Source organism: Ranitomeya imitator, chromosome 5 (genome assembly GCF_032444005.1).
Source record: "Ranitomeya imitator isolate aRanImi1 chromosome 5, aRanImi1.pri, whole genome shotgun sequence".
Taxonomy (NCBI): Eukaryota; Metazoa; Chordata; class Amphibia; order Anura; family Dendrobatidae; genus Ranitomeya; species Ranitomeya imitator.
In genome coordinates, this window is record NC_091286.1 from 333,480,627 (window position 1) to 333,506,223 (window position 25,597).

At 44.8% G+C, this 25,597-nt stretch overlaps 1 protein-coding gene and 1 long non-coding RNA gene across 2 annotated transcripts in view; one reads left to right on the forward strand and one right to left on the reverse strand.

Annotated features, from left to right (window-relative positions):
- Window positions 1-25,597, forward strand: part of RNGTT (RNA guanylyltransferase and 5'-phosphatase) — a 576,238-nt gene that overhangs the window by 276,347 nt on the left and 274,294 nt on the right. The gene's annotated exons all lie outside the window — the stretch shown is intronic.
- Window positions 1,181-25,570, reverse strand: LOC138680712 (uncharacterized). Its single transcript, XR_011321743.1, has 3 exons — window positions 25,543-25,570; window positions 12,484-12,599; window positions 1,181-1,492 (listed from the first exon to the last, which is right to left on the reverse strand). It is a non-coding gene; the product is annotated as an uncharacterized lncRNA (long non-coding RNA).

Genomic DNA, 25,597 nt, shown 5'->3' on the forward strand with positions numbered 1-25,597 from the left:
TTTCTGAAGTGCAGATTCTGAACAGCATAAATCTGTTGCCCAAGGTTACATTGCTATCGATAACTCAAGTCATAACACTTAGAAAATATAATTGCTAGCCTTAATGCAATGAATATACCAAGACCAAAGGAGAATGTGGAATTTGAAATAAATGATTTTTTTTTTTACTGTCTAGAAACAGTAGAACTGTCACATCCATATTAACAATATTCCTTGTCCTTTCTGCTACACAAGACAGGCCATACACCGTAAGGTATTGTGGTCCAGTGTGGCTCTGAGTTAAAGCTGGATGGCATAGTTGCTGCTCGCATGCTCCTTATCAATGTGTTAGGGACCCACATTGCAATTTTTCTTTGCTCATACAGTGACTAGGAACCGAAAGTACAAGTACAAGTGTGCTTGATAAAGGTTATTGTACCGAAACGTCGCCGCAGGAGGCAGATTAAACACGTAAGGTCTTCATCACTGACCGTTGTGGCGCTGTCTTTCTTCTATTCTGGGATATGGACTTGCAGCCGGGCTGGACCCCTTGGCATTGACTTGCGCCAATATGCGAATGGAAGCTGTATGGACATAGGGTGCGGTTTTTCTCTTTTTGGATTTCTAGGAACTGAAAGTAGTCCAGCCACCGAAAATTATTGGAAACCTTTCTCACCTTGAGACAGTGTACACTCCTTGGCAAATGTCATGTTCTGTTCATTATTAATATAACAGAAGTTAATAACTTTGCAAGAACGTCTTCACTGGGAGCATGCATATTAAGGTGCCATTACTATGTTTGCTGGATTTTTCACAGTGGGAAACATTTTATTAGCAGTTAGTACCAGTTGATCCAATAGTGCCTTTATATAAGATCTTATAACTCAGCTTTCTCATAAATGTTTCTCGAACTTATTCTGGTTACTAGACGTTAAAACTGCCGAGTTGGTGCTACTGGAGATGGCCAGCTACCATCACTTACCACATAATTCACTAGTGATGCTATTTGTTCCAATATTTTATCTATGGCCAGAATACTAGTACAGTGTCATGTAAAAGTTTGTGCACCACTGGCTAAAATTATTGTTCTTGTGAACAGTTCAGCAAGTTGAAGATGAAATCATCTCTAAAAAGGCGTAAAGATAAAGATGACACATTTCATTTATATTTTTCGCAAAAAATTTACCATATGTTTTCATCTTTTAAATTTTAACAGTTACAAAAAGGAATATGGGGTGATGCAAAAGTTTGGGCACTCTGCATGGTTACTACGCAGTAGCACCCCCTTTTGAAAGTATCACAGCTTGTAAATGCTTTTTGTAGCCAGCCAAGAGTCTTTCAATTCTTCTTTTAGGGATTTTCATCCATTCTTCCATGCTCTGTGAGAGTCCTCAGTCGTCTTGCATGCACTGCTATTTTGAGGTCTTACCACAGATTTTCAATGATGTTCAGATCAGGAGACTGTGAGGGCCATTGTAAAACCCTCGGGTTGTGCCTTTTGCGGTAGTCTAACCTAACCGAAAAAAAGGCAATTTTAGGAAGCCATGCAATGTGAGGATTGGTGAACAAAACAAATATAATATGCAAGTTTATTGCGGGTTAAACATTTTATTCAATACTCCCTTAAGCTGATCTTTTATAAGATTCTTCAATACCAACTGCTTACATTAAGTAGAACTGAAGGGATTGTTGAACTTGCTTAGACAATCCATGTTAGAATGGTTGTTTTACTCTGATACTAAAATTAGCATTTTATGAGTCCGTCTAAAGTGACAGTATGCTCATGAGCCCAAGTGTATTCAGCCTGATTGGTACTACAGCTTGTGCTTAGCAATGGGAGATCTCAGCAGCAGGAGGGACACTGAGGAACTTTGTCAGGCTAGAGAGGTAGAGATTGAATTTTAAACCTTCAAAATGGATTATACAGCATGGAATTTCAAAGCATTATTAATTAATAATTAATAATTATGCTGTTTATATTGTGAAATCTGATCCGTTTTAAAATTTCTTAAGACAAAAGAGGACACTATAGATGTGAAAGTCTTGCATATCCTTGTGACTTTCAGATATTACTATGTTGTGGATTTGAGTCATGCTCCTTGGGCTACAAGACCTGAAACTTTCACAATTGAAGAGATTAAACAATTCTGGTAGGAATTGGGTGAAACCGAGAACAACCGACCTAAGTAAGATCACCTCACGCGAATCTTTTTTTCTACATGATTCACCAGAAGAAATTTTTTTTATATAAATTTTATTTGCATCATGGATAAACATTAACTTAAAGGAGATATGAAACCATATACGGTAAATTTTGTCATGTTAGCCCAGCTTTCTGACTTTATCGCCCACCAGCGCTGACAATACATGTCCTGTTCATGTCGCTGCTGAAAGGTCACTTTTTTGTGTGACCTGTGCAGTGAAATCGTGACGTTGTAATAGCCGGACTATTGCTCCGCGCATGCTCCACTCACGGAAGTGATGCGTCCCATGCACTTGCATCTCATTGACATAAAAACTGGAATAGCGATTCCTCAACAATGGAGTCAAAGATTGAGCAAACTAAGGAATGAATTTATTCTACCTTTCCACGACCTATCATAGATTGTGTCAGTTTGGGGTTCAAACATTTTCCTAACAGGTTCCCTTTAAAGTGACTTGTTTGACTGCTACTGGAAGCCTAATTTTGGGTTTTTGGTTTGTAGGACATAGATTTGCATAACTTGTTTGATGGAAATGTTTCAAATATTCATTTAGTATATATGAGAGAAGCAACAACGCTGAATTAGTGATTTCTATGAATAATGATAACCAAGATTAAGTTATTTTCCTCATGCTATGCTTGGCAAGTGAATATATTAAAACTCAATCACCAGCGTATACTGAGAAACAATTATTGTGCTACAGCTTCGCATCAAATATAAGCAGTACTGCTAAAAAATTATTTTAATATCATTTAATAAATCCTTTTAATTAACATTTTTGTTTCTAAGCCCCCCTCTCATCCATTGCTGATATCATTTAGCTTAATTCTTTATTTTGACACTAAATACTCTCAATTGATGGTGTTGTCATTTGTTGTTTTATTAAACAGGAACTTAGAAATAAAGTGCAGGAAAACGCTAGGCATGCCAGCGATCTGTCAGGAAGTACGGAACGCCTTGTTAAATACACCCTGCAATTATTAGACCGCTCTAAAAGTGAATATTGGGCATTACATTTTACTAATACTTACACCTGCAGCTGATCATATGTTGTGAAGCAAAAGACCACGTGGGCTACTACATGAACACTTAGCTTGTCCAACTATTTGTATTTTCATTGGATTGAGGGGAGAAAGCTGATGCCAGAAACCTATGTCATTAGCCTGTCTCCCCCCGAAAACATGAAAAATAGATGGTTAACTTATCTAAAATAAGGAGGCCCCATACCTTTCAGATAGTCAGCAGATTGGGATGACTTTCTCTAACGTTTATTCGGACTTTCACAGTATATATAAAGTAATCTGGTGACCGTTCAGAGATTATACATAGAAGATTGATTAAAAGGGATTTTCAGTAGTGTCGTTCAGCCCATTAGGCTGGAGACCAGATAAAGCTTGGAGCTAATTAACACGGAGAGGGTGAGATATATGTATCTGATAAAATCGTAAAGAGTGTAACAAAGATAGTTGTACATTAAACTAAAATTCCTGGGTGCACTATGATTAAGAAAACCACAGTTGGCAATGGACCAATGTTTAGTGATCCTGCAACATGACTTTTGATTGGTATATCCAATATATATATCGTAAAAGGGTTAGGCCCACCAAATCCATCATCACTTTCATATTGTCTACCATGATGCAAAATGTCCTAGCATCCAATAGTTTATGAAAGCTGAACACAAAATGCATTAACAAGTGCCTTAGGCCTCTTTCAGACATTTGTGTTTAAGCATGTATATGAAAAAATGCTACTGGTGCCATTGGTGTTTAATAAGTGTGTCATCAGTGTTTTACATCAGTGTCTCATTGTGTCCAGGCTTACCATCTGTGTTTTCCATCAGTGTCTCATTATTGTGTCCAGGCTTACCATCCGTGTTTTCCATCAGTGTCTCATTATTGTGTCCAGGCTTACCATCCGTGTTTTCCATCAGTGTCTCATTATTGTGTACAGGCTTACCATCCGTGTTTTCCATCAGTGTCTCATTATTGTGTCCAGGCTTACCATCAGTGTTCTCCATCAGTGTTTCATTATTGTGTCCAGGCTTACCATCCGTGCTTTCCATCAGTGCCTCATTATTGTGTCCAGGCTTACCATCCGAGTTTTCCATCAGTGCCTCATTATTGTGTCCAGGCTTACCATCAGTGTTCTCCATCAGTCTCTCATTATTGTGTCCAGGCTTACCATCCGTGTTTTCCATCAGTGCCTCATTATTGTGTCCAGGCTTACCATCAGTGTTTTCCATCAGTGCCTCATTATTATGTCCAGGCTTACCATCAGTGTCTCATTATTGTGTCCTTACGATCAGTGTTTTCTGTCAGTGTTTCATTATTGTGTCCAGACTTACCATCCGTGTTTTCCATCAATGTCTCATTATTGTTTCCGAGCTTACCATCAGTGTTTTCAATCAATGTTTTATTATTGTGTCCAGGCTTACCATCCGTGTTTTCCATCAGTGTCTCATTATTGTGTCCAGGCTTACCTTCAATGTATCATCACTCATCAGTGTTTTCCTGAATGGTTAAAAACATTTAAATTACAAAGCTTTTCCTATACTTTGCAATGTTAAACACGTAGAGCACATGGATGCCATCTGTCTTCTGTACATTTTTTGACAGACACATGGAATGGTATTGGCCCTTGTCATCCATGCTGCTGGAGAAAAAAGGGCAGGTCTCCATGTTTTTTTGCAAGGACTCACGGTCTGTATAAATACAGTGCCTTGTGACAGTATTCGGCCTCCTGGAACTTCTCAGTGGAAGTGGAACACAATTGTAACTTGAAAGAAATGTATTGGTTATTTTACATTTTTGTGGAAATTCGAAAACTGAAAAGTGGGGCGTGCAATATTATTCAGCCCCTTTACTTTCAGTACAGCAAACTCACTCCAGTAGATTATTGTGGATCTCTGAATGATCCAATGTTGTCCTAAATGCCTAATGATGATAAATATAATCCACCTGTGTGTAATCAAGTTTCCGTATAAATGCACCTGCTCTGTGATAGTCTCAGGGTTCCGTTTGAAGCACAGAGAGCATCATGAAGACCAAGGAACACAACAGGCAGGTCCGTGATACTGTTGTGGAGAAGTTTAAAGCCGGATTTGGATACAAAATGATTTCCAAAACTTTAAACATCCCAAGGAGCACTGTGCAAGTGATCATATTGAAATGGAAGGAGTATCATAACACTGCAAATCTACCAAGACCCGGCCGTCCCTCTAACCTTTCATCTCAAACAAGAAGAAGACTGAGCAGAGATGCAGCCAACAGGCCCATGATCACTCTGGATGAACTGCAGAGAGGTGGGACAGTCTGTCCATAGGACAACAATCAGCCGTACACTGCACAAATCTAGCCTTTATGGAAGAGTGGCAAGAAGAAAGCCATTTCTCAAAGATATCCATAAAAAGTGTCGTTTAAAGTTTGCAACAAGCCACCTGGGAGACACACCAAACAAGTGGAAGAAGGTGCTCTGGTCAGATGAAACCAAAATCTAACTTTTTTGCAACAATGCCAAACTATATGTTTGGCGTAAAAGCAACACAGCTCATCACCCTGAACACACATCCCCACTGTCAAACATGGTGGTGCCAGCAGCATCTTAGTTTGGGCCTGCTTTTCTTCAGCAGGGACAGGGAAAATGGTTAAAATTGATGGGAAGATGGATGGAGCCAAATACAGGGCCATTCTTGAAGAAAACCTGTTGGAGTCTGCAAAAGACTTGAGACTGGGACGGAGATTTGTCTTCCAACAAGACAATGATCCCAAACTTAACCCCTTCCCGACCTGTGACACAGCGTATGCGTCATGAAAGTCGGTGCCAATCCGACCTGTGACGCATATGCTGTGTCACAGAAAGATCGCGTCCCTGCAGATCGGGTGAAAGGGTTAACTCCCATTTCACCCGATCTGCAGGGACAGGGGGAGTGGTAGTACAGCCCAGGGGGGGTGGCTTCACCCCCTCGTGGCTACGATCGCTCTGATTGGCTGTTGAAAGTGAAACTGCCAATCAGAGCGATTTGTAATATTTCACCTAAAAAAATGGTGAAATATTACAATCCAGCCATGGCCGATGCTGCAATATCATCGGCCATGGCTGGAAATACTAATGTGCCCCCACCCCACCCCTCCGATCGCCCCCCCAGCCCCCCGATCTGTGGCCCGCTCCCCTCCGTCCTGTGCTCCGCTCCCCCGTCCTCCTGTCCGCTCCCCCCGTGCTCCAATCACACCCCCCCCGTGCTCCAATCAAACCCCCCCGCACTCCGATCCCCCCCCGTGCTCCGAACCACCCCCCCTGCACACCGATCCCCCCCCCCTGCACACCGATCCACCCGCCCGCACACCGATCACTCTCCCCCATGCTCCGATCCCTCCCCCCCCGTGCTCCGACGCCCCCCCGTGCCCTGATTTCCCCCCCCTGTGCCCTGATCTCCCCCCCTTATACTTACCGATCCTGGCGGGGTCCGTCAGTCTTCTTCCCCGAGCGCCGCCATGTTCCAAAATGGCGGGCGCATGCGCAGTGCGCCCGCCGAATCTGCCGGCCGGCAGATTCGTTCCAATGTGAATTTTGATCACTGTGATATAATCTATCACAGTGGTCAAAATAAAAAAACAGTAAATGACCCCCCCCCCATTTGTCCCCCATAGATAGGGACAATAATAAAATAAAGAATTTTTTTTTTTTTCACTAAGGTTGGAGTTAGAACTAGGGTTAGGGTTAGGGTTAGGGGTAGGGTTAGGGGTAGGGTTAGGGTTAGGGTTAGGGTTAGGGTTAGGGTTAGGGGTAGGGTTAGGGGTAGGGTTAGGGGTAGGGGTAGGGTTAGGGGTAGGGTTAGGGTTAGGGTTAGGGTTTCGGTATGTGCACACGTATTCTGGTCCTCTGCGGATTTTTCTGCAGCGGATTTGATAAATCCGCAGTGCTAAACCGCTGCGGATTTATGGCAGATTTACCGCGGTTTTTCTGCGCATTTCACTGCGGTTTTACAACTGCGATTTTCTATTGGAGCAGTTGTAAAACCGCTGTGGAATCCGCAGAAAGAAGTGACATGCTGCGGAATGTAAACCGCTGCGTTTCCGTGCAGTTTTTCCGCAGCATGTGTACAGCGATTTTTGTTTCCCATAGGTTTACATTGAAATGTAAACTCATGGGAAACTGCTGCGGATCCGCAGCGTTTTCCAAAGCGTGTGCACATACCTTTAGAATTAGGCTATGTGCACACGATGCGGATTTGGCTGCGGATCCGCAGCGGATTGGCCGCTGCGGATCCGCAGCAGTGTTCCATCAGGTTTACAGTACCATGTAAACCTATGGAAAACCAAATCCGCTGTGCCCATGGTGCGGAAAATACCGCACGGAAACGCTGCGTTGTATTTTCCGCAGCATGTCAATTCTTTGTGCGGATTCCGCAGCGTTTTACACCTATTCCTCAATAGGAATCCGCAGGTGGAATCCGCAGGTGAAATCCGCAGGTAAAACGCAGTGCCTTTTACCCGCGGATTTTTCAAAAATGGTGCGGAAAAATCTCACACGAATCCGCAACGTGGGTACATAGCCTTAGGGTTAGGGTTGGGTTGGAATTAGGGTTGTGGTTATGGTTAGGGGTGTGTTGGGGTTAGGGTTGTGGTTAGGGGTGTGTTGCGGTTAGGGTTGTGGTTAGGGTTACGGCTACAGTTGGGATAAGGGTTAGGGGTGTGTTGGCGTAAGAATTGAGGGGTTTCCACTGTTTAGGCACATCAGGGGGTCTCCAAACGCAACATGGCGCCACCATTGATTCCAGCCAATCTTTTATTCAAAAAGTCAAATGGTGCTCCTTCCCTTCCGAGCCCCGACGTGTGCCCAAACAGTGGTTTACCCCCACATATGGGGTATCAGTGTACTCAGGACAAACTGGGCAACAATTACTGGGGTCCAATTTCTCCTGTTACCCTTGAGAAAATAAAAAATTGCTTGCTAAAACATCATTTTTGAGGAAAGTAAAATTATTTTTTATTTTCACGGCTCTGCGTTGTAAACGTCTGTGAAGCACTTGGGGGTTCAAAGTGCTCACCACATATCTAGATAAGTTCCTTGGGGGGTCTAGTTTCCAAAATGGGGTCACTTGTGGGGGGTTTCTACTGTTTAGGCACACCAGGGGCTCTGCAAACGCAACGTGACGCCCGCAGACCATTCCATCAAAGTCTGCATTTCAAAACGTCACTACTTGACTTCCGAGCCCCGACATGTGCCCAAACAGTGGTTTACCCCCACATATGGGGTATCAGCGTACTCAGGACAAACTGGGCAACAATTACTGGGGTCCAATTTCTCCTGTTACCCTTGAGAAAATAAAAAATTGCTTGCTAAAACATCATTTTTGAGGAAAGAAAAATGATTTTTTATTTTCACGGCTCTGCGTTGTAAACGTCTGTGAAGCACTTGGGGGTTCAAAGTGCTCACCACATATCTAGATAAGTTCCTTGGGGGGTCTAGTTTCCAAAATGGGGTCACTTGTGGGGGGTTTCTACTGTTTAGGCACACCAGGGGCTCTGCAAACGCAACGTGACGCCCGCAGACCATTCCATCAAAGTCTGCATTTCAAAAGTCACTACTTCCCTTCTGAGCCCCGACGTGTGCCCAAACAGTGGTTTACCCCCACATATGGGGTATCAGCGTACTCAGGAGAAACTGGACAACAACTTTTGGGGTCCAATTTCTCCTGTAACCCTTGGGAAAATAAAAAATTCTGGGCTAAAAAATTATTTTTGAGGAAAGAAAACGTATTTATTATTTTCACTGCTCTGTGTTATAAACTTCTGTGAAGCACTTGGGGGTTCAAAGTGCTCACCTCACATCTAGATAAGTTCCTTTCGGGGTCTAGTTTCTAAAATGGGGTCACTTGTGGGGGGTTTCTACTGTTTAGCCACATCAGGGGCTCTGCAAACGCAACGTAACGCCCGCAGAGCATTCCATCAAAGTCTGCATTTCAAAATGTCACTACTTGACTTCCGAGCCCCGACATGTGCCCAAACTGTGGTTTACCCCCACATATGGGGTATCAGCGTACTCAGGAGAAACTGTACAACAACTTTTGGGGTCAAATTTCTTCTGTTACCCTTGGGAAAATAATAAATTGCAGGCTAAAAAATCATTTTAGAGAAAATAAAATTTTTATTTTATTTTCATGGCTCTGCGTTATAAACTTCTGTGAAGCACTTGGAAGTTCAAAGTCCTCACCACACATCTAGATTAGTTCCTTTGGGGGTCTAGTTTCCAAAATGGGGTCATATGTGGGGGATCTCCAATGTTTAGGCACACAGGGGCTCTCCAAACGTGACATGGTGTCCGCTAATGATTGGAGCTAATTTTCCATTTAAAAAGCCAATTGGCGTGCCTTCCCTTCCGAGCCCTGCCGTGCGCCCAAACAGTGGTTTACCCCCACATATGGGGTATCAGCGTACTCAGGACAAACTGGACAACAACATTTGCGGTCCAATTTCTCCTATTACCCTTGGCAAAATAGGAAATTCCAGGCTAAAAATCATTTTTGAGGAAAGAAAAATTATTTTTTATTTTCATGGCTCTGCATTATAAACTTCTGTGAAGCACCTGGGGGTTTAAAGTGCTCAATATGCATCTAGATAAGTTCCTTGGGGGGTCTAGTTTCCAAAATGGGGTCACTTGTGGGGGAGCTCCAATGCATAGGCACACAGGGGCTCTCTAAACGCGACATGGTGTCCGCTAACAATTGGAGCTAATTTTCCATTCAAAAAGTCAAATGGCGCGCCTTCCCTTCCGAGCCCTGCCGTGTGCCCAAACAGTGGTTTACCCCCACATATGAGGTATCGGCGTACTCGGGAGAAATTGCCCAACAAATTTTAGGATTCATTTTATCCTATTGCCCATGTGAAAATGAAAAACTGAGGCGAAAATAATTTTTTTGTGAAAAAAAAAGTACTTTTTCATTTTTACAGATCAATTTGTGAAGCACCTGAGGGTTTAAAGTGCTCAATATGCATCTAGATAAGTTCCTTGGGGGGTCTAGTTTCCAAAATGGGGTCATTTGTGGGGGAGCTCCAATGTTTAGGCACACGGGGGCTCTCCAAACACGACATGGTGTCCGCTAACGATGGAGATAATTTTTCATTCAAAGAGTCAAATGGCGCTCCTTCCCTTCCGAACCTTACCATGTGCCCAAACAGTGGTTTACCTCCACATGTGAGGTATCGGTGTACTCATGAGAAATTGCCCAACAAATTTTAGGATCCATTTTATCCTGTTGCCCATGTGAAAATGAAAAAAATTGAGGCTAAAAGAATTTTTTTGTGAAAAAAAAGTACTTTTTCATTTTTACGGATCAATTTGTGAAGCCCCCGGGGGTTCAAAGTTCTCACTATGCATCTAGATAAGTTCCTTGGGGCGTCTAGTTTCCAAAATGGGGTCACGTGTGGGGGAGCTCCAATTTTTAGGCACACGGGGGCTCTCCAAACGTGACATGGTGTCCGCTAAAGAGTGGAGCCAATTTTTCATTCAAAAAGTCAAATGGCGCTCCTTCCCTTCCAAGCCCTGCCGTGCGCCCAAACAGTGGTTTACCCCCACATATGAGGTATCAGCGTACTCAGGACAAATTGGACAACAACTTTCGTGGTTCAGTTTCTCCTTGTACCATTGGGAAAATAAAAAAAATGTTGCTAAAAGATAATTTTTGTGACTAAAAAGTTAAATGTTCATTTTTTCCTTCCATGTTGCTTCTGCTGCTGTGAAGCACCTGAAGGGTTAAAAAACTTCTTGAATGTGGTTTTGAGCACCTTGAGGGGTGCATTTTTTAGAATGGTGTCACTTTTGGGTATTTTCATCCATATAGACCCCTCAAACTGACTTCAAATGTGAGGTGGTCCCTAAAAAAAATGGTTTTGTAAATTTCGTTGTAAAAATGAGAAATCGCTGGTCAAATTTTAACTCTTATAACTTCCTAGCAAAAAAAAATGTTGTTTCCAAAATTGTGCTGGTGTAAAGTAGACATGTGGGAAATGTTATTTATTAACTATTTTGTGTCACATAACTCTCTGGTTTAACAGAATAAAAATTCAAAATGTGAAAATTGCGAAATTTTCAAAATTTTCGCCAAATTTCCGTTTTTATCACAAATAAACGCAGAATTTATTGACCTAAATTTACCACTAACATGACGCCCAATATGTCACGAAAAAACAATCTCAGAACCGCTAGGATCCGTTGAAGCGTTCCTGAGTTATTACCTCATAAAGGGACACTGGTCAGAATTGCAAAAAACGGCCAGGTCATTAAGGTCAAAATAGGCTGGGTCATGAAGGGGTTAAAGCAAAATCTGCAATTGAATTGTTCACAAATAAACGTATCCAGATGTTAGAATGGCCAAGTCAAAGTCCAGACCTCAATCCAATCGAGAATCTGTGGAATAACCTGAAAACTGCTGTTCACAAACGATCTCCATCAAACCTCACTGAGCTTGAGCTGTTAGCGAAGGAAGAATGGGCAAGAATTTGTCTCTCGAGGTACAAAACTAATAGAGACATACCCCAAGTGACTTGCAGCTGTAATCGTAGCAAAAGGTGGCGCAACAAAGTATTAAGTTAATGTGGCCGAATAATATTGCACGCCCAACTTTTCAGTTTTTGAATTTCCACAAAAATATAAAATAACCAATAAATTTCCTTCAACTTCACAATTGTGTTCCACTTGTTGTTGTTTCTTCACCAAAAATTAACATTTGGTATCTTTGTTTGAAGGATGATGTGTGGGAAAAGGTTGATAATTTCCAGGGAGCCAAATACTTTCACAATGTGTGTCAAACAGAAATCAGTCCCAAACTGATTTCTGGAAACTCAGACAACATATGTAGTTTACCACTACTTAAATACTTTCACAAGGCACTGTAGATCTGTTCTCCAAGCCATACAGAGACACTGTAGATAGTAAGAGAATGTTGTAAACTGCCTCCATCAGTCAAAATCTCCTTTTCTATAATAGAGTGTTACCTTTCATTGTGTTTGCGTGTGATGGTAATGAGATGACTGTTGAAAAGTAATCTCTACAGAATAGAACATGTAAGGCTCTATTGTTAGTTGAATAACTGCAAGATTTTTTTTTTTAAATATAGATGGCGCCTGTTACAATTAAGACTCCTCCTAAGCATTTAAAAACCATTAAGTTTGTATTTATGGCTTTGATCCTTACATAATAACTTAGCCTACGTTTCCTAAAGCACAACTCCAGCATTTTTTATTGCAGCGCTGGAGTGGTAACAATTGTGTAAGTTCCCTGTCCATAGTCTTGTACTTACAATCCGTTGTCTTCAGCTGTTCCCGATGCCGTTCCAGACGGTCTTCAGCAGTTTGTGACCTGCCAGATTGCTCCTTTTTTTTCTGGGTGATCCGGAGATCACAACTCAATGCAAGTCTATGAAAACCAGAACAAGGTTAGTCAGAAATTGCGGTCGCAAGATGATGGTGTTGGACCGGAACAGCACCACGAACAGCTGAAGATGGCGGCTGGTAAGTATCATTCTAAGGTCAGGGAAGTTAGATTAGTAGCACCACTCCAGCAGTGAAATAAAAATGGAATGGTGCTTTAATTCCTGATGCAGAGTTCTGTTTCCCCACGTTTCCAGTCCTAAAACTCCAAAATGGTGACGCTCTTGATTAGAAATGAATTTTCAACTGAAAATGTCAGTCACTGTTTATTGCATCCTATAAGCCCGCGGCATCAGGACAATGCAGATTGTAAGCAGTGTTTTTACATTCACTGCCATTATACAATTATTCAATTATGTGGTTGTTTTATATCATTTTAAAATTGCAGGGTATTTCGTCAACAATTACAGCAGATAACAGGATACATAATGGAATGGGAATAGGTATTTTTTTGCATTGTGCCTTCACCGTCATCATTCAGTGCTATTAGAGAATTGTAATTTATTCTCCAAATTATACTTGATGGCTGGCAGAGTTCACGTTTCAGAGGAGAGCCTTAGGATGAGGATGATTGCTTATTTACATGCGCTTACAGTTTCAGGTTTTTAAGGTGTTTGATGCTCGCCTTCTGCCTGTTTTTTTTTTTGCTAAGGAATTAATGTGTCTGCCAGAGATTGTTTCTTAACACAATTTCATGTATTCTTTGCATAGATTTTCTTTGTAAACATTTAGCAAGTCTTCCCTGTAATAGTTGTACATTTATTCTAAGAGATTAGTAAGAATATAAACTAAGACCCACTGATAGAGAATTTAGATTGTGAGCCCCATTGGGGAAAGCGGTGAGAATGTATGTAAAGCGCTGTGGAATATGATAGCGCTATATAAGCAATGCATATTGTGCAAGTACAGCTGAAAACAACATGGTACACCTTTGTTTTAAATAGTACATTAAAATTCCTACTTTCAAAATCTGTAAATAAGGAGCTGTTCATACTGGAATCAACCAGTCTTGATAAATCCCATTGATAGTCTTAGAAATATCCAATGTGTTGTAGGGTATAGAATAACTGCTTACTACCAAAGACCCTATCTAAAATATAACTTTTATTCAGTTAATAATAAAAATAACCTAAATACCTACTCAATGAAGGTGATACGGTGTGCGCAAAGAAAACACAAAAAAGTATAAAAAATATATGCTATAAAGGGCTATCTACCACCCAAGGAAGTCTTCAGTGATAATAAACACTTAACCTCCCTGGGTTAGAGTAATGCTACTATATTATTTTTATAACTCACAGATCAATCTCTGCTTAGAGGGTAATAGGCAGAGTGTAGCCCCTACGAACACCAAGCCTCTAAAAATAGCCCTAGCATTATTCTAACCCGGGGAGGTTAAGTGTTTATTATCACTGAAGACTTCCTTGGGTGGTAGATAGCCCTTTATAGCATATATTTTTTTTATACTTTTTTGTGTTTTGTTTGCACACACCGTATCACCTTCATTGAGTAGGTATTTAGGTTATTTTTATTATTAACTGAATAAAAGTTATATTTTAGATAGGGTTTTTGGTAGTAAGCAGTGAATCCCATTGATATAATTGTGTCCTTCTCGTGCTTTCATCTACATTCTGGTCTTTTAACGACAGAGCTGCCGATATTGCTATTAATGCATAGTCGGCAGAAGAAATAAAAACGAGGGAAAAGAAGCTCCATCTCCCAACTTTCTTCAGTGCTGTTACTTTACGTTATAAAGCTGTATGAGTGAAGGAAAGGGAACCTTTCATGTGGCAGCATTTCAGACGCGTTATGCTTGGGAAAGCCATTTGAGGGCTGGGTGTGTCAGATGACTAGCTTTAAAGGGACACTGTCACCTGAATTTGGAGGGAACAATCTTCAGCCATGGAGGCGGGGTTTTGGGGTTTTTGATTCACCCTTTCCTTACCCGCTGGCTGCATGCTGGCTGCAATATTGGATTGAAGTTCATTCTCTGTCCTCCATAGTACACGCCTGCGTAAGGCAAGATTGCCTTGTGCAGGCATGTACTGCGGAGGACAGAGAATGAACTTAAATCCAATATTGCAGCCAGCATGCAGCCAGCGGGTAAGGAAAGGGTGAATCAAAAACCCCAAAACCCCGCCTCCATGGCTGAAGATTGTTCCCTCCAAATTCAGGTGACAGTGTCCCTTTAAGCATGTCCCTGTTGACTGCTCCCCACCCCAATATGTTTGACTGTCAGGTTTTGCCCTATAAACACACATAGCTTGGGATCACACATACGCGAGGTACGGCCGAGTCTCGCAGGTGAAAACCCAGCTCTGGCACTCAGGAGCGGAACGTGCGGCCGCACAGCAATACATGGAGCTGCACGCTCCGCTCCGGAGTGCCGGTGCCAGAGCTGGGTTTTCACCTGCAAGACTCGGTCGTATCTCGCTGTAGTGTGATCCTGGGCATTAGAAGAGACTTGTCAGTCACGGGCAGCTGGAAGACGCCACAAAAAACCTGCCTAGTACCAGTAATCCAATTTGGCTGTGCTTAGTATGTTTTTGTTGAATTGCTACAGCATTTTAGAGTAAAAAAGAAGGTTACAATTGTACAGCAATCATCTGATTTATGCTGTCTGTGGTTTGGGCAGCATTATTCAGATGAAAAGTTTCCTTTAAAGCGAACTTGTCATCAGGATTTTGCAAAGTAAACTACAGTGTCACTTTGGCCCCATGACAATGATTAAAATGATACCTGGTTGATGAAATCTGTCTTGTGGTTGTTGTTTAATTGATATTTCTAGTTTCAGTTAGCGAAATTTTCGTGTTCCAGGGCGCAGAGATAGATGCTACTTGCACAGGCATCGGTGACATTCTGCTGAAGGTAATTTTTTTTTTCAAAGCCAAGACTATTATATACAGTATGTAAAATAGGAGGCAGGTCAGTGAAGCATCAGTGATATGAGATTAGCCCATAAGGATGCATATGTGTTATGAATAGGTAATTCAGAACCACAATGGACCTTGAAGTTCAGAGCACACAAGTGACCTGACAAAAACCACAAAACATAGGACGAGCTCTGAGACGTGGAAACTCTGCTGACCGCAATCCCTAAACCTATCAAACCACACTAGAGGTAGCCGTGGATTGCGCCTAACGCTCCCTATGCAACTCGGCACAGCCTGAGAAACTAGCTAGTCCTGAAGATAGAAAAATACGCCTACCTTGCCTCAGAGAAATTCCCCAAAGGAAAAGGCAGCCCCCCACATATAATGACTGTGAGTTAAGATGAAAATACAAACACAGAGATGAAATAGATTAAGCAAAGTGAGGCCCGACTTACTGAATAGACCGAGGATAGGAAAGATAGCTTTGCGGTCAACACAAAAACCTACAAACAACCACGCAGAGGGGCAAAAAGACCCGACTAAAGGTACGGAGGTGCTCCCTCTGCGTCTCAGAGCTTCCAGCAAGCAAGCAAAACCAAAAAAGCAAGCTGGACAGAAAATATAGCAACAAAAGTAACACAAGCAGAACTTCGCTTATGCTGAGCAGACAGGCCACAGGAACGATCCAGGAGGAAGCAAGACCAATACTAGAACATTGACTGGAGGCCAGGATCAAAGCACTAGGTGGAGTTAAATAGAGCAGCACCTAACGACTTAACCTCATCACCTGAGGAAGGAAACTCAGAAGCAGCAGTACCACTCGTGACAGGAGGGAGCTTGATCGCAGAATTCACAACAGTACCCCCCCTTGAGGAGGGGTCACCGAACCCTCACCAGAGCCCCCAGGCCGACCAGGATGAGCCATATGAAAGGCACGAACAAGATCGGCAGCATGAACATCAGAGGCAAAGACCCAGGAATTATCTTCCTGACCATAACCCTTCCACTTAACCAGATACTGGAGTTTCCGTCTCGAAACACGAGAATCCAAAATCTTCTCCACTATATACTCCAACTCCCCCTCCACCAAAATCGGGGCAGGAGGATCAACAGATGGAACCACAGGCGCCACGTATCTCCGCAACAATGACCTATGGAATACGTTATGGATGGAAAAAGAATCTGGAAGGGTCAAACGAAAAGACACAGGATTAAGAACCTCAGAAATCCTATACGGGCCAATGAAACGAGGCTTAAACTTAGGAGAGGAAACCTTCATAGGAATATAACGAGATGACAACCAAACCAAATCCCCAACACAGCGTCTGCGATTAGCGAAACGTTGAGCCTTCTCCTGGGACAAGGTCAAATTGTCCACTACACGAGTCCAAATCCGCTGCAACCTGTCCACCACAGTATCCACACCAGGACAGTCCGAAGACTCAACCTGCCCTGAAGAGAAACGAGGATGGAACCCAGAATTGCAGAAAAATGGTGAAACCAAGGTAGCCGAGCTGGCCCGATTATTAAGGGCGAACTCAGCCAACGGCAAAAAGGACACCCAATCATCCTGATCAGCAGAAACAAAGCATCTCAGATATGTTTCCAAGGTCTGATTGGTTCGTTCAGTCTGGCCATTTGTCTGAGGATGGAAAGCCGAGGAAAAAGACAAATCAATGCCCATCCTAGCACAAAAGGCTCGCCAAAACCTCGAAACAAACTGGGAACCTCTGTCAGAAACGATGTTCTCTGGAATGCCATGTAAACGAACCACATGCTGGAAGAACAATGGCACCAAATCAGAGGAGGAAGGTAATTTAGACAAGGGTACCAAATGGATCATCTTAGAGAAGCGATCACAAACTACCCAAATGACCGACATTTTTTGAGAGACGGGGAGATCCGAAATAAAATCCATAGAGATATGTGTCCAAGGCCTCTTCATGATCGGCAAGGGCAAAAGCAACCCACTGGCACGAGAACAGCAGGGCTTAGCCCTAGCACAAATCCCACAGGACTGCACAAAAGAACGCACATCCCGCGACAGAGACGGCCACCAAAAGGATCTAGCCACCAAATCTCTGGTACCAAAGATTCCAGGATGACCAGCCAACACCGAACAATGAACCTCAGAGATAACTTTATTCGTCCACCTATCAGGGACAAACAGTTTCTCTGCTGGGCAATGATCAGGTTTATTAGCCTGAAATTTTTGCAGCACCCGCCGCAAATCAGGGGAGATGGCAGACACAATTACTCCCTCTTTGAGAATACCCGCCGACTCAGGCAAACCCGGAGAGTCGGGCACAAAACTCCTAGACAGGGCATCCGCCTTCACATTTTTAGAGCCCGGAAGGTACGAAACCACAAAGTCAAAACGGGAGAAAAACAGCGACCAACGAGCCTGTCTAGGATTCAACCGTTTGGCAGACTCGAGATAAGTCAAGTTCTTGTGATCAGTCAAGACCACCACGCGATTCTTAGCTCCTTCAAGCCAATGACGCCACTCCTCGAATGCCCACTTCATGGCCAGCAACTCTCGATTGCCAACATCATAATTTCGCTCAGCAGGCGAAAACTTCCTGGAAAAGAAGGCGCATGGCTTCATCACCGAGCAATCAGCACCTCTTTGCGACAAAACAGCCCCCGCTCCAATTTCAGAAGCATCAACCTCAACCTGGAACGGAAGCGAAACATCTGGTTGACACAACACAGGGGCAGAAGAAAAACGACGCTTTAACTCTTGAAAAGCTTCCACAGCAGCAGAAGACCAATTGACCACATCAGCACCCTTCTTGGTCAAATCGGTCAATGGTTTAGCAATACTAGAAAAACTACAGATGAAGCGACGATAAAAATTAGCAAAGCCAAGGAACTTTTGCAGACTCTTCAGAGATGTCGGCTGAGTCCAATCATAAATGGCCTGGACCTTAACAGGGTCCATCTCGATGGTAGAAGGGGAAAAAATGAACCCCAAAAATGAAACCTTCTGAACACCAAAGAGACACTTTGATCCCTTCACAAACAAAGAATTAGCATGCAGGACCTGGAACACCATTCTGACCTGCTTCACATGAGACTCCCAATCATCCGAGAAGACCAAAATATCATCCAAATGCACAATCAGGAATTTATCCAGGTACTCTCGGAAGATGTCATGCATAAAGGACTGAAATACTGATGGAGCATTGGCAAGTCCGAATGGCATAACTAGGTACTCAAAATGGCCCTCGGGCGTATTAAATGCAGTTTTCCATTCATCGCCCCGTTTAATACGCACAAGATTATATGCACCACGAAGATCTATCTTGGTGAACCAACTAGCCCCCTTAATCCGAGCAAACAAATCAGATAGCAGCGGCAAGGGGTACTGAAATTTGACCGTGATTTTATTTAGAAGGCGGTAATCAATACAAGGTCTCAGCGAACCATCCTTCTTGGCCACAAAAAAGAACCCTGCTCCCAATGGCGATGACGACGGCCGAATATGACCCTTCTCCAAGGATTCTTTTACGGATCTCCGCATAGCGGCGTGCTCAGGTACAGATAAATTAAACAGTCGACCCTTAGGAATCTTACTACCAGGAATCAACTCGATAGCACAATAACAATCCCTATGCGGAGGTAGGGCATTGGACTTGGGCTCATTGAATACATCCCGGTAATCAGACAAGAACTCTGGGACCTCAGAATGGGTGGATGATGAGATAGACAGAAATGGAACATCACCATGTACCCCCTGACAACCCCAGCTGGACACAGACATTGATTTCCAATCTAATACTGGGTTATGGACTTGTAGCCATGGCAACCCCAACACGACCACATCATGCAGATTTTGCAACACCAGAAAGCGAATATCCTCCTGGTGCGCAGGAGCCATGCACATGGTCAGCTGGGTCCAATACTGAGGCTTATTCTTGGCCAAAGGCGTAGCATCAATTCCTCTCAATGGAATAAGACACTGCAAGGGCTCCAAGACAAACCCACAGCGCATAGCAAACTCCAAGTCCATCAAATTCAGGGCAGCGCCTGAATCCACAAATGCCATGACAGAATAGGAAGACAAAGAGCAGATCAAAGTAACGGACAAAAGAAATTTCGACTGTACTGTACCAATGGTGGCGGACCTAGCGAACCGCTTAGTGCGCTTAGGACAATCGGAGATAGCATGAGTGGAATCACCACAGTAGAAACACAGCCCATTCTGACGTCTGTGTTCTTGCCTTTCAGCTCTGGTCAAAGTCCTATCGCACTGCATAGGCTCAGGTTTATGCTCAGATAATACCGCCAAATGGTGCACAGATTTACGCTCACGCAAGCGTCGACCGATCTGAATGGCCAAAGACATAGACTCATTCAGACCAGCAGGCATAGGAAATCCCACCATGACATCCTTAAAGGGAACCTGTCACCCCGTTTTTTGAGATTGAGCTATAAATACTGTTAAATAGGGCCTGCGCTGTGTGTTCCTATAGTGTATGTAGTGTACCCCGATTCCCCACCTATGCTGAGAAATAACTTACCAAAGTCGCCGTTTTCGCCTGTCAATCAGGCTGGTCAGGTCGGGAGGGCGTGGTGACATCGCTGGTTCTTCCTCAGCTTTACGTTGGTGGCGTAGTGGCGTAGTGGTGAATAAGCAGCGCGCGATCTGCGCTGTAATCCCTTGCATCGGTGGGGGCGGCCATCTTCCTGGGGCCGCGCGTGCGCAGATCGAGTGCTCTGCTGCACGGGGCTTCAGGAAAATGGCCGCGGGATGCCGCGCGTGCGCATTAGAGATTGCGGCGGCCATTTTCCCAAAGCCGAGATGCAAACTCGGCTTTGGGAAAATGGCCGCCGCGATCTCTAATGCGCACGCGCGGCATCCCGCGGCCATTTTCCTGAAGCCCCGTGCAGCAGAGCACTCGATCTGCGCACGCGCGGCCCCAGGAAGATGGCCGCCCCCACCGATGCAAGGGATTACAGCGCAGATCGCGCGCTGCTTGTTCACCACTACGCCACTACGCCACCAACATAAAGCTGAGGAAGATCCAGCGATGTCCCCACGCCCTCCCGACCTGACCAGCCTGATTGACAGGCGAAAACGGCGACTTTGGTAAGTTATTTCTCAGCATAGGTGGGGAATCGGGGTACACTACATACACTATAGGAACACACAGCGCAGGCCCTATTTAACAGTATTTATAGCTCAATCTCAAAAAACGGGGTGACAGGTTCCCTTTAAGGGCTTCAGAGAGACCCTTTCTGAAGATTGCTGCCAAAGCACATTCATTCCATTGAGTGAGCACAGACCACTTTCTAAACTTCTGACAATAAATCTCTATCTCATCCTGACCCTGACACAGAGCCAGCAAATTTTTCTCTGCCTGATCCACTGAATTAGGTTCATCGCACAGTAATCCGAGCGCCAGAAAAAACGCATCAATATTACATAATGCAGGATCTCCTGGCGCAAGGGAAAATGCCCAGTCTTGAGGGTCGCCACGTAATAAAGAAATAATAATCTTAACTTGTTGAACTGGGTCACCAGAGGAGCGAGGTTTCAACGCCAGAAACAGTTTGCAATTATTTTTGAAACTCAGAAATTTAGCTCTATCTCCAGAAAACAAATCAGGAATAGGAATTCTTGGTTCTAACATAGAATTCTGAGCCACAAATTCTTGAATATTTTGTACTCTTGCAGTGAGAAGATCCACACATGAAGACAGACCTTTAATGTCCATCACCACACCTGTGTCCTGAACCACCCAAATGTCTAGGGGAAAAAAAAGGCAAAACACAGTGCGAAGAAAAAAAAAATGGTCTCAGAACTTCTTTTTTCCCTCTATTGAGAAGCATAGTACTTTTGGCCTCCAGTACTGTTATGAATAGGTAGTTCAGAACCACAATGGACCTTGAAGTTCAGAGCACACAAGTGACCTGACAAAAACCACAAAACATAGGACGAGCTCTGAGACGTGGAAACTCTGCTGACCGCAATCCCTAAACCTATCAAACCACACTAAAGGTAGCCGTGGATTGCGCCTAATGCTCCCTATGCAACTCGGCACAGCCTGAGAAACTAGCTAGTCCTGAAGATAGAAAAATAAGCCTACCTTGCCTCAGAGAAATTCCCCAAAGGAAAAGGCAGCCCCCCACATATAATGACTGTGAGTTAAGATGAAAATACAAACACAGAGATGAAATAGATTTAGCAAAGTGAGGCCCGACTTACTGAATAGACCGAGGATAGGAAAGATAGCTTTGCGGTCAACACAAAAACCTACAAACAACCACGCAGAGGGGCAAAAAGACCCTCTGCACCGACTAACGGTATGGAGGTGCTCCCTCTGCGTCTCAGAGCTTCCAGCAAGCAAGCAAAACCAAAAAAGCAAGCTGGACAGAAAATATAGCAACAAAAGTAACACAAGCAGAACTTAGCTTATGCTGAGCAGACAGGCCACAGGAACGATCCAGGAGGAAGCAAGACCAATACTAGAACATTGACTGGAGGCCAGGATCAAAGCACTAGGTGGAGTTAAATAGAGCAGCACCTAACGACTTAACCTCATCACCTGAGGAAGGAAACTCAGAAGCCGCAGTACCACTCGTGACCACAGGAGGGAGCTTGATCACAGAATTCACAACACATATGTAAGCAGAGCACCACATAAAGCCCCACCCAAAGGCCACGCCAAAGCACAAAATCTATTTAGCTGAAAACTACAAATAAGGAGTAAACAAGAACCACAAGACGGATTTCAACAACCAAGTTATCATTTTAAGCAGTATAATGGCGACAACCTGACACGGTCTGTAGGTTACTTAGCAAAATCCTGCTGACAGGTTTGCTTTAAAGGGGTTTTCTAAACATTGCACTTCATGAATCGATCTTTTCCCAGCTTCCTGCTTGCTCACTTATATCACCTGATTTACTATTTGGACCAATGGCCAGCGGACTATGCATTGCCGGTCCAAATTCTTTCTTAATTCTGCAAGCAAAGTCAGCATTGTCTCTGCATTATCAGATAAGTACAGGGGCACTAAAGCTGGCCAGACCCAGTGATCTAGGCTGCTTTAGATCAGTGCTATAATCTGTATAGTTAGAGTTAGGGTGCTGCATTCCTGGTGCAGAAGAACGGCTACCACTGAGACTGCAATGGAGGCCGGTAACCTCCAGTCTCAAGACTGGAGAGAAATCTTAGTAAAAGGGAAACTAAAAGTTGCTTGTTTTCAAGATATTGAGACATCCCCTTTAACATTATAAGCTATAAATTACGTAATTATAGTTTTTTTTGCCAAAAGCATGACAATATGAGATTACCTGCAATGATGCCCAGAACGTGACTACAAAGAAACAAAAGGCATAGTGAGCACCTGTTGCCGTGGTAAAGGGATTGTTAATGGCAGAGACTAGTTATAACTTATTATAGTGCTTTGGCACAAAGCACTATATTGTTATTCCACCGTAGATAACTTCTTCTTATTATTATTAGGCTTTTTTCTGCAATTAATGCGGCCCGAACCGCTGCACGCACAGACTCCAGTGAGGTGTCATTTCGAAGCCAGCGTTCCTGAGAGGTGTGCTAAGTATTTTTCGTGTCGATCGGATTTGTAGTTTTGGCGCAATTTGCTTTTGAAATTTTGTCTCAATGCATTTCAATGGGGAAATTTTGACATAAGCTTATAATGGCAGTTATTTTGAAATTGCCTCAGAAATCAGCCCAACTGCCACCTGGCTGATTAACTCATTGATATGCGAAGTCAGACCCAGTTACTATGCCAACGCCTACGAACTCTACATGACCCCACCAGGACACAGGTTTGCCAGATAATATCAGCTCTTAAAGTGACCGGCGCACCAAATCGGACCCTGAGGTGCCAGCCCACCAAATCGGAGGCCGAGGGGCCCCGACCTCAAAATCGGAGGCCGAGGGGTCCCGACCTCCAAATCGGAGGCCGATGGGCTCCAACCTCCAAATCTGAGGCCGAGGGGCCCCGACCTCCAAATCGGAGGCCGAGGGGCCCCGAACTCCAAATCTGAGGCCGAGGGGCCCCGACCTCCAAATCGGAGGCCGAGGTGCCCCGACCTACAAATCGGAGGCAGAGGGGCCCCGACCTCCAAATCGGAGGCCGAGGGGCCCCGACCACCAAATCGGAGGTCGAGGGGCCCCGACCTCCAAATCGGAGGCCGAGGGGCCCCGACCTCCAAATCGGAGGCCGAGGGGCACCGACCACCAAATCGGAGGCCGAGGGGCACCGACCACCAAATCGGAGGCCGAGGGGCACCGACCTCCAAATCGGAGGCCGAGGGGCCCCGACCTCCAAATCGGAGGCCATGGGGCCCCGACCTCCAAATCGGAGGCCGAGGGGCCCCGCCCACCAAATCGGAGGCCGAGGGGCCCCGCCCACCAAATCGGAGGCCGAGGTGCCCCGACCTCCAAATCGGAGGCCGAGGGGCACCGACCACCAAATCGGAGGCCGAGGTGCCCCGACCTCCAAATCGGAGGCCGAGGTGCCCCGACCTCCAAATCGGAGGCCGAGGGGCCCCGACCTCCAAATCGGAGGCCGAGGGGCCCCGACCTCCAAATCGGAGGCCGAGGGGCACCGACCTCCAAATCGGAGGCCGAGGGGCACCGACCTCCAAATCGGAGGCCGAGGGGCACCGACCTCCAAATCGGAGGCCGAGGGGCCCCGACCACCAAATCGGAGGCCGAGGTGCCCCGTCCACCAAATCGGAGGCCGAGGGGCCCCGCCCACCAAATCGGAGGCCGAGGGGCCCCGCCCACCAAATCGGAGGCCGAGGGGCCCCGACCTCCAAGTCGGAGGCCGAGGGGCCCCGACCTCCAAGTCGGAGGCCGAGGGGCCCCGACCTCCAAATCGGAGGCCGAGGGGCCCCGACCTCCAAGTCGGAGGCCGAGGGGCCCCGACCTCCAAGTCGGAGGCCGAGGGGCCCCGACCTCCAAGTCGGAGGCCGAGGGGCCCCGACCTCCAAGTCGGAGGCCGAGGGGCCCCGACCTCCAAGTCGGAGGCCGAGGGGCCCCGACCTCCAAGTCGGAGGCCGAGGGGCCCCGACCTCCAAGTCGGAGGCCGAGGGGCCCCGACCTCCAAGTCGGAGGCCGAGGGGCCCCGACCACCAAACCTGCGCCTGAGGGTCACCCAAGTGTGAAAGTCTTGCAGGGGCAGCCCGGGCACCATTCCAAAGCACTATCTGTAGTTCCTTCAGGAAATACCCATCTAGTTACACTTGCCATCTGCCTTGTTCATTTTCAGACTCAGTATATTTTTTGCTCTCATCATCCATGGGACTGTGATATTAACATTTAAATAAGCACTGGGACATGAGATACCAGAATTCATAAAATGTTACTTTCATAATAAGGATAAACAGTAATCTGCAGAAACCAACAAGGATCCATTTCATGGCTTATGTAATAAAACCGCATTGAAGTTCAGCGAAAAAATGTTAAAATAATTTGTAATACTCTAGTTCCTAGCCGTGGCGATACAGAATCTTTTTTTCTCTACTGAAATTGCTTGCCTTAACAGTGCCTTGAAAAAGTATTCATAACCACTGAACTTTTCTACAGTTTTTTCACATTACATCCGCTAAATTAAATGTATTGTATTGGGATTTTATGTGATATACCAACTCAAAGTAGCAAGTATTTATGAAGTGTAACCGCTCTGTGGGACGTGCGTTCCCGCAAAGAGCAGAATCTGTATGGCGCCGCTATTTCTTCTATTTTTTCTGTTCGAGCAGACCATCCCTCCACGTTGCCCCCTGCATCGGCTATCGCTGTGATTGACTGGTCAATTCTGACCAGCCAATCAAGGCAATATGTCAATGAAGTTTAAAAAAAAAAAAGGCAAAAAAAGAACATGTGACATGCCGTGATCAGTGCTGTGTGATGCAGCACTAATCACAGCCGTCACAATGGGTGGGGTGATTGCGACGTCAATAGTTTCAGGCCAATCAGTGCCAAAGAGGTTAATCAAAAATATCGATCACCTCTACATGCCAAATCTGAGCTAAAGATAGCATGAAGAGCAGTTATGAGACCCCTCCTGTGTTACCTGAGTGAAGATTCATTGGTGGCCAGTGTGATCCCTCTGCCATCTGCCTCCTGTG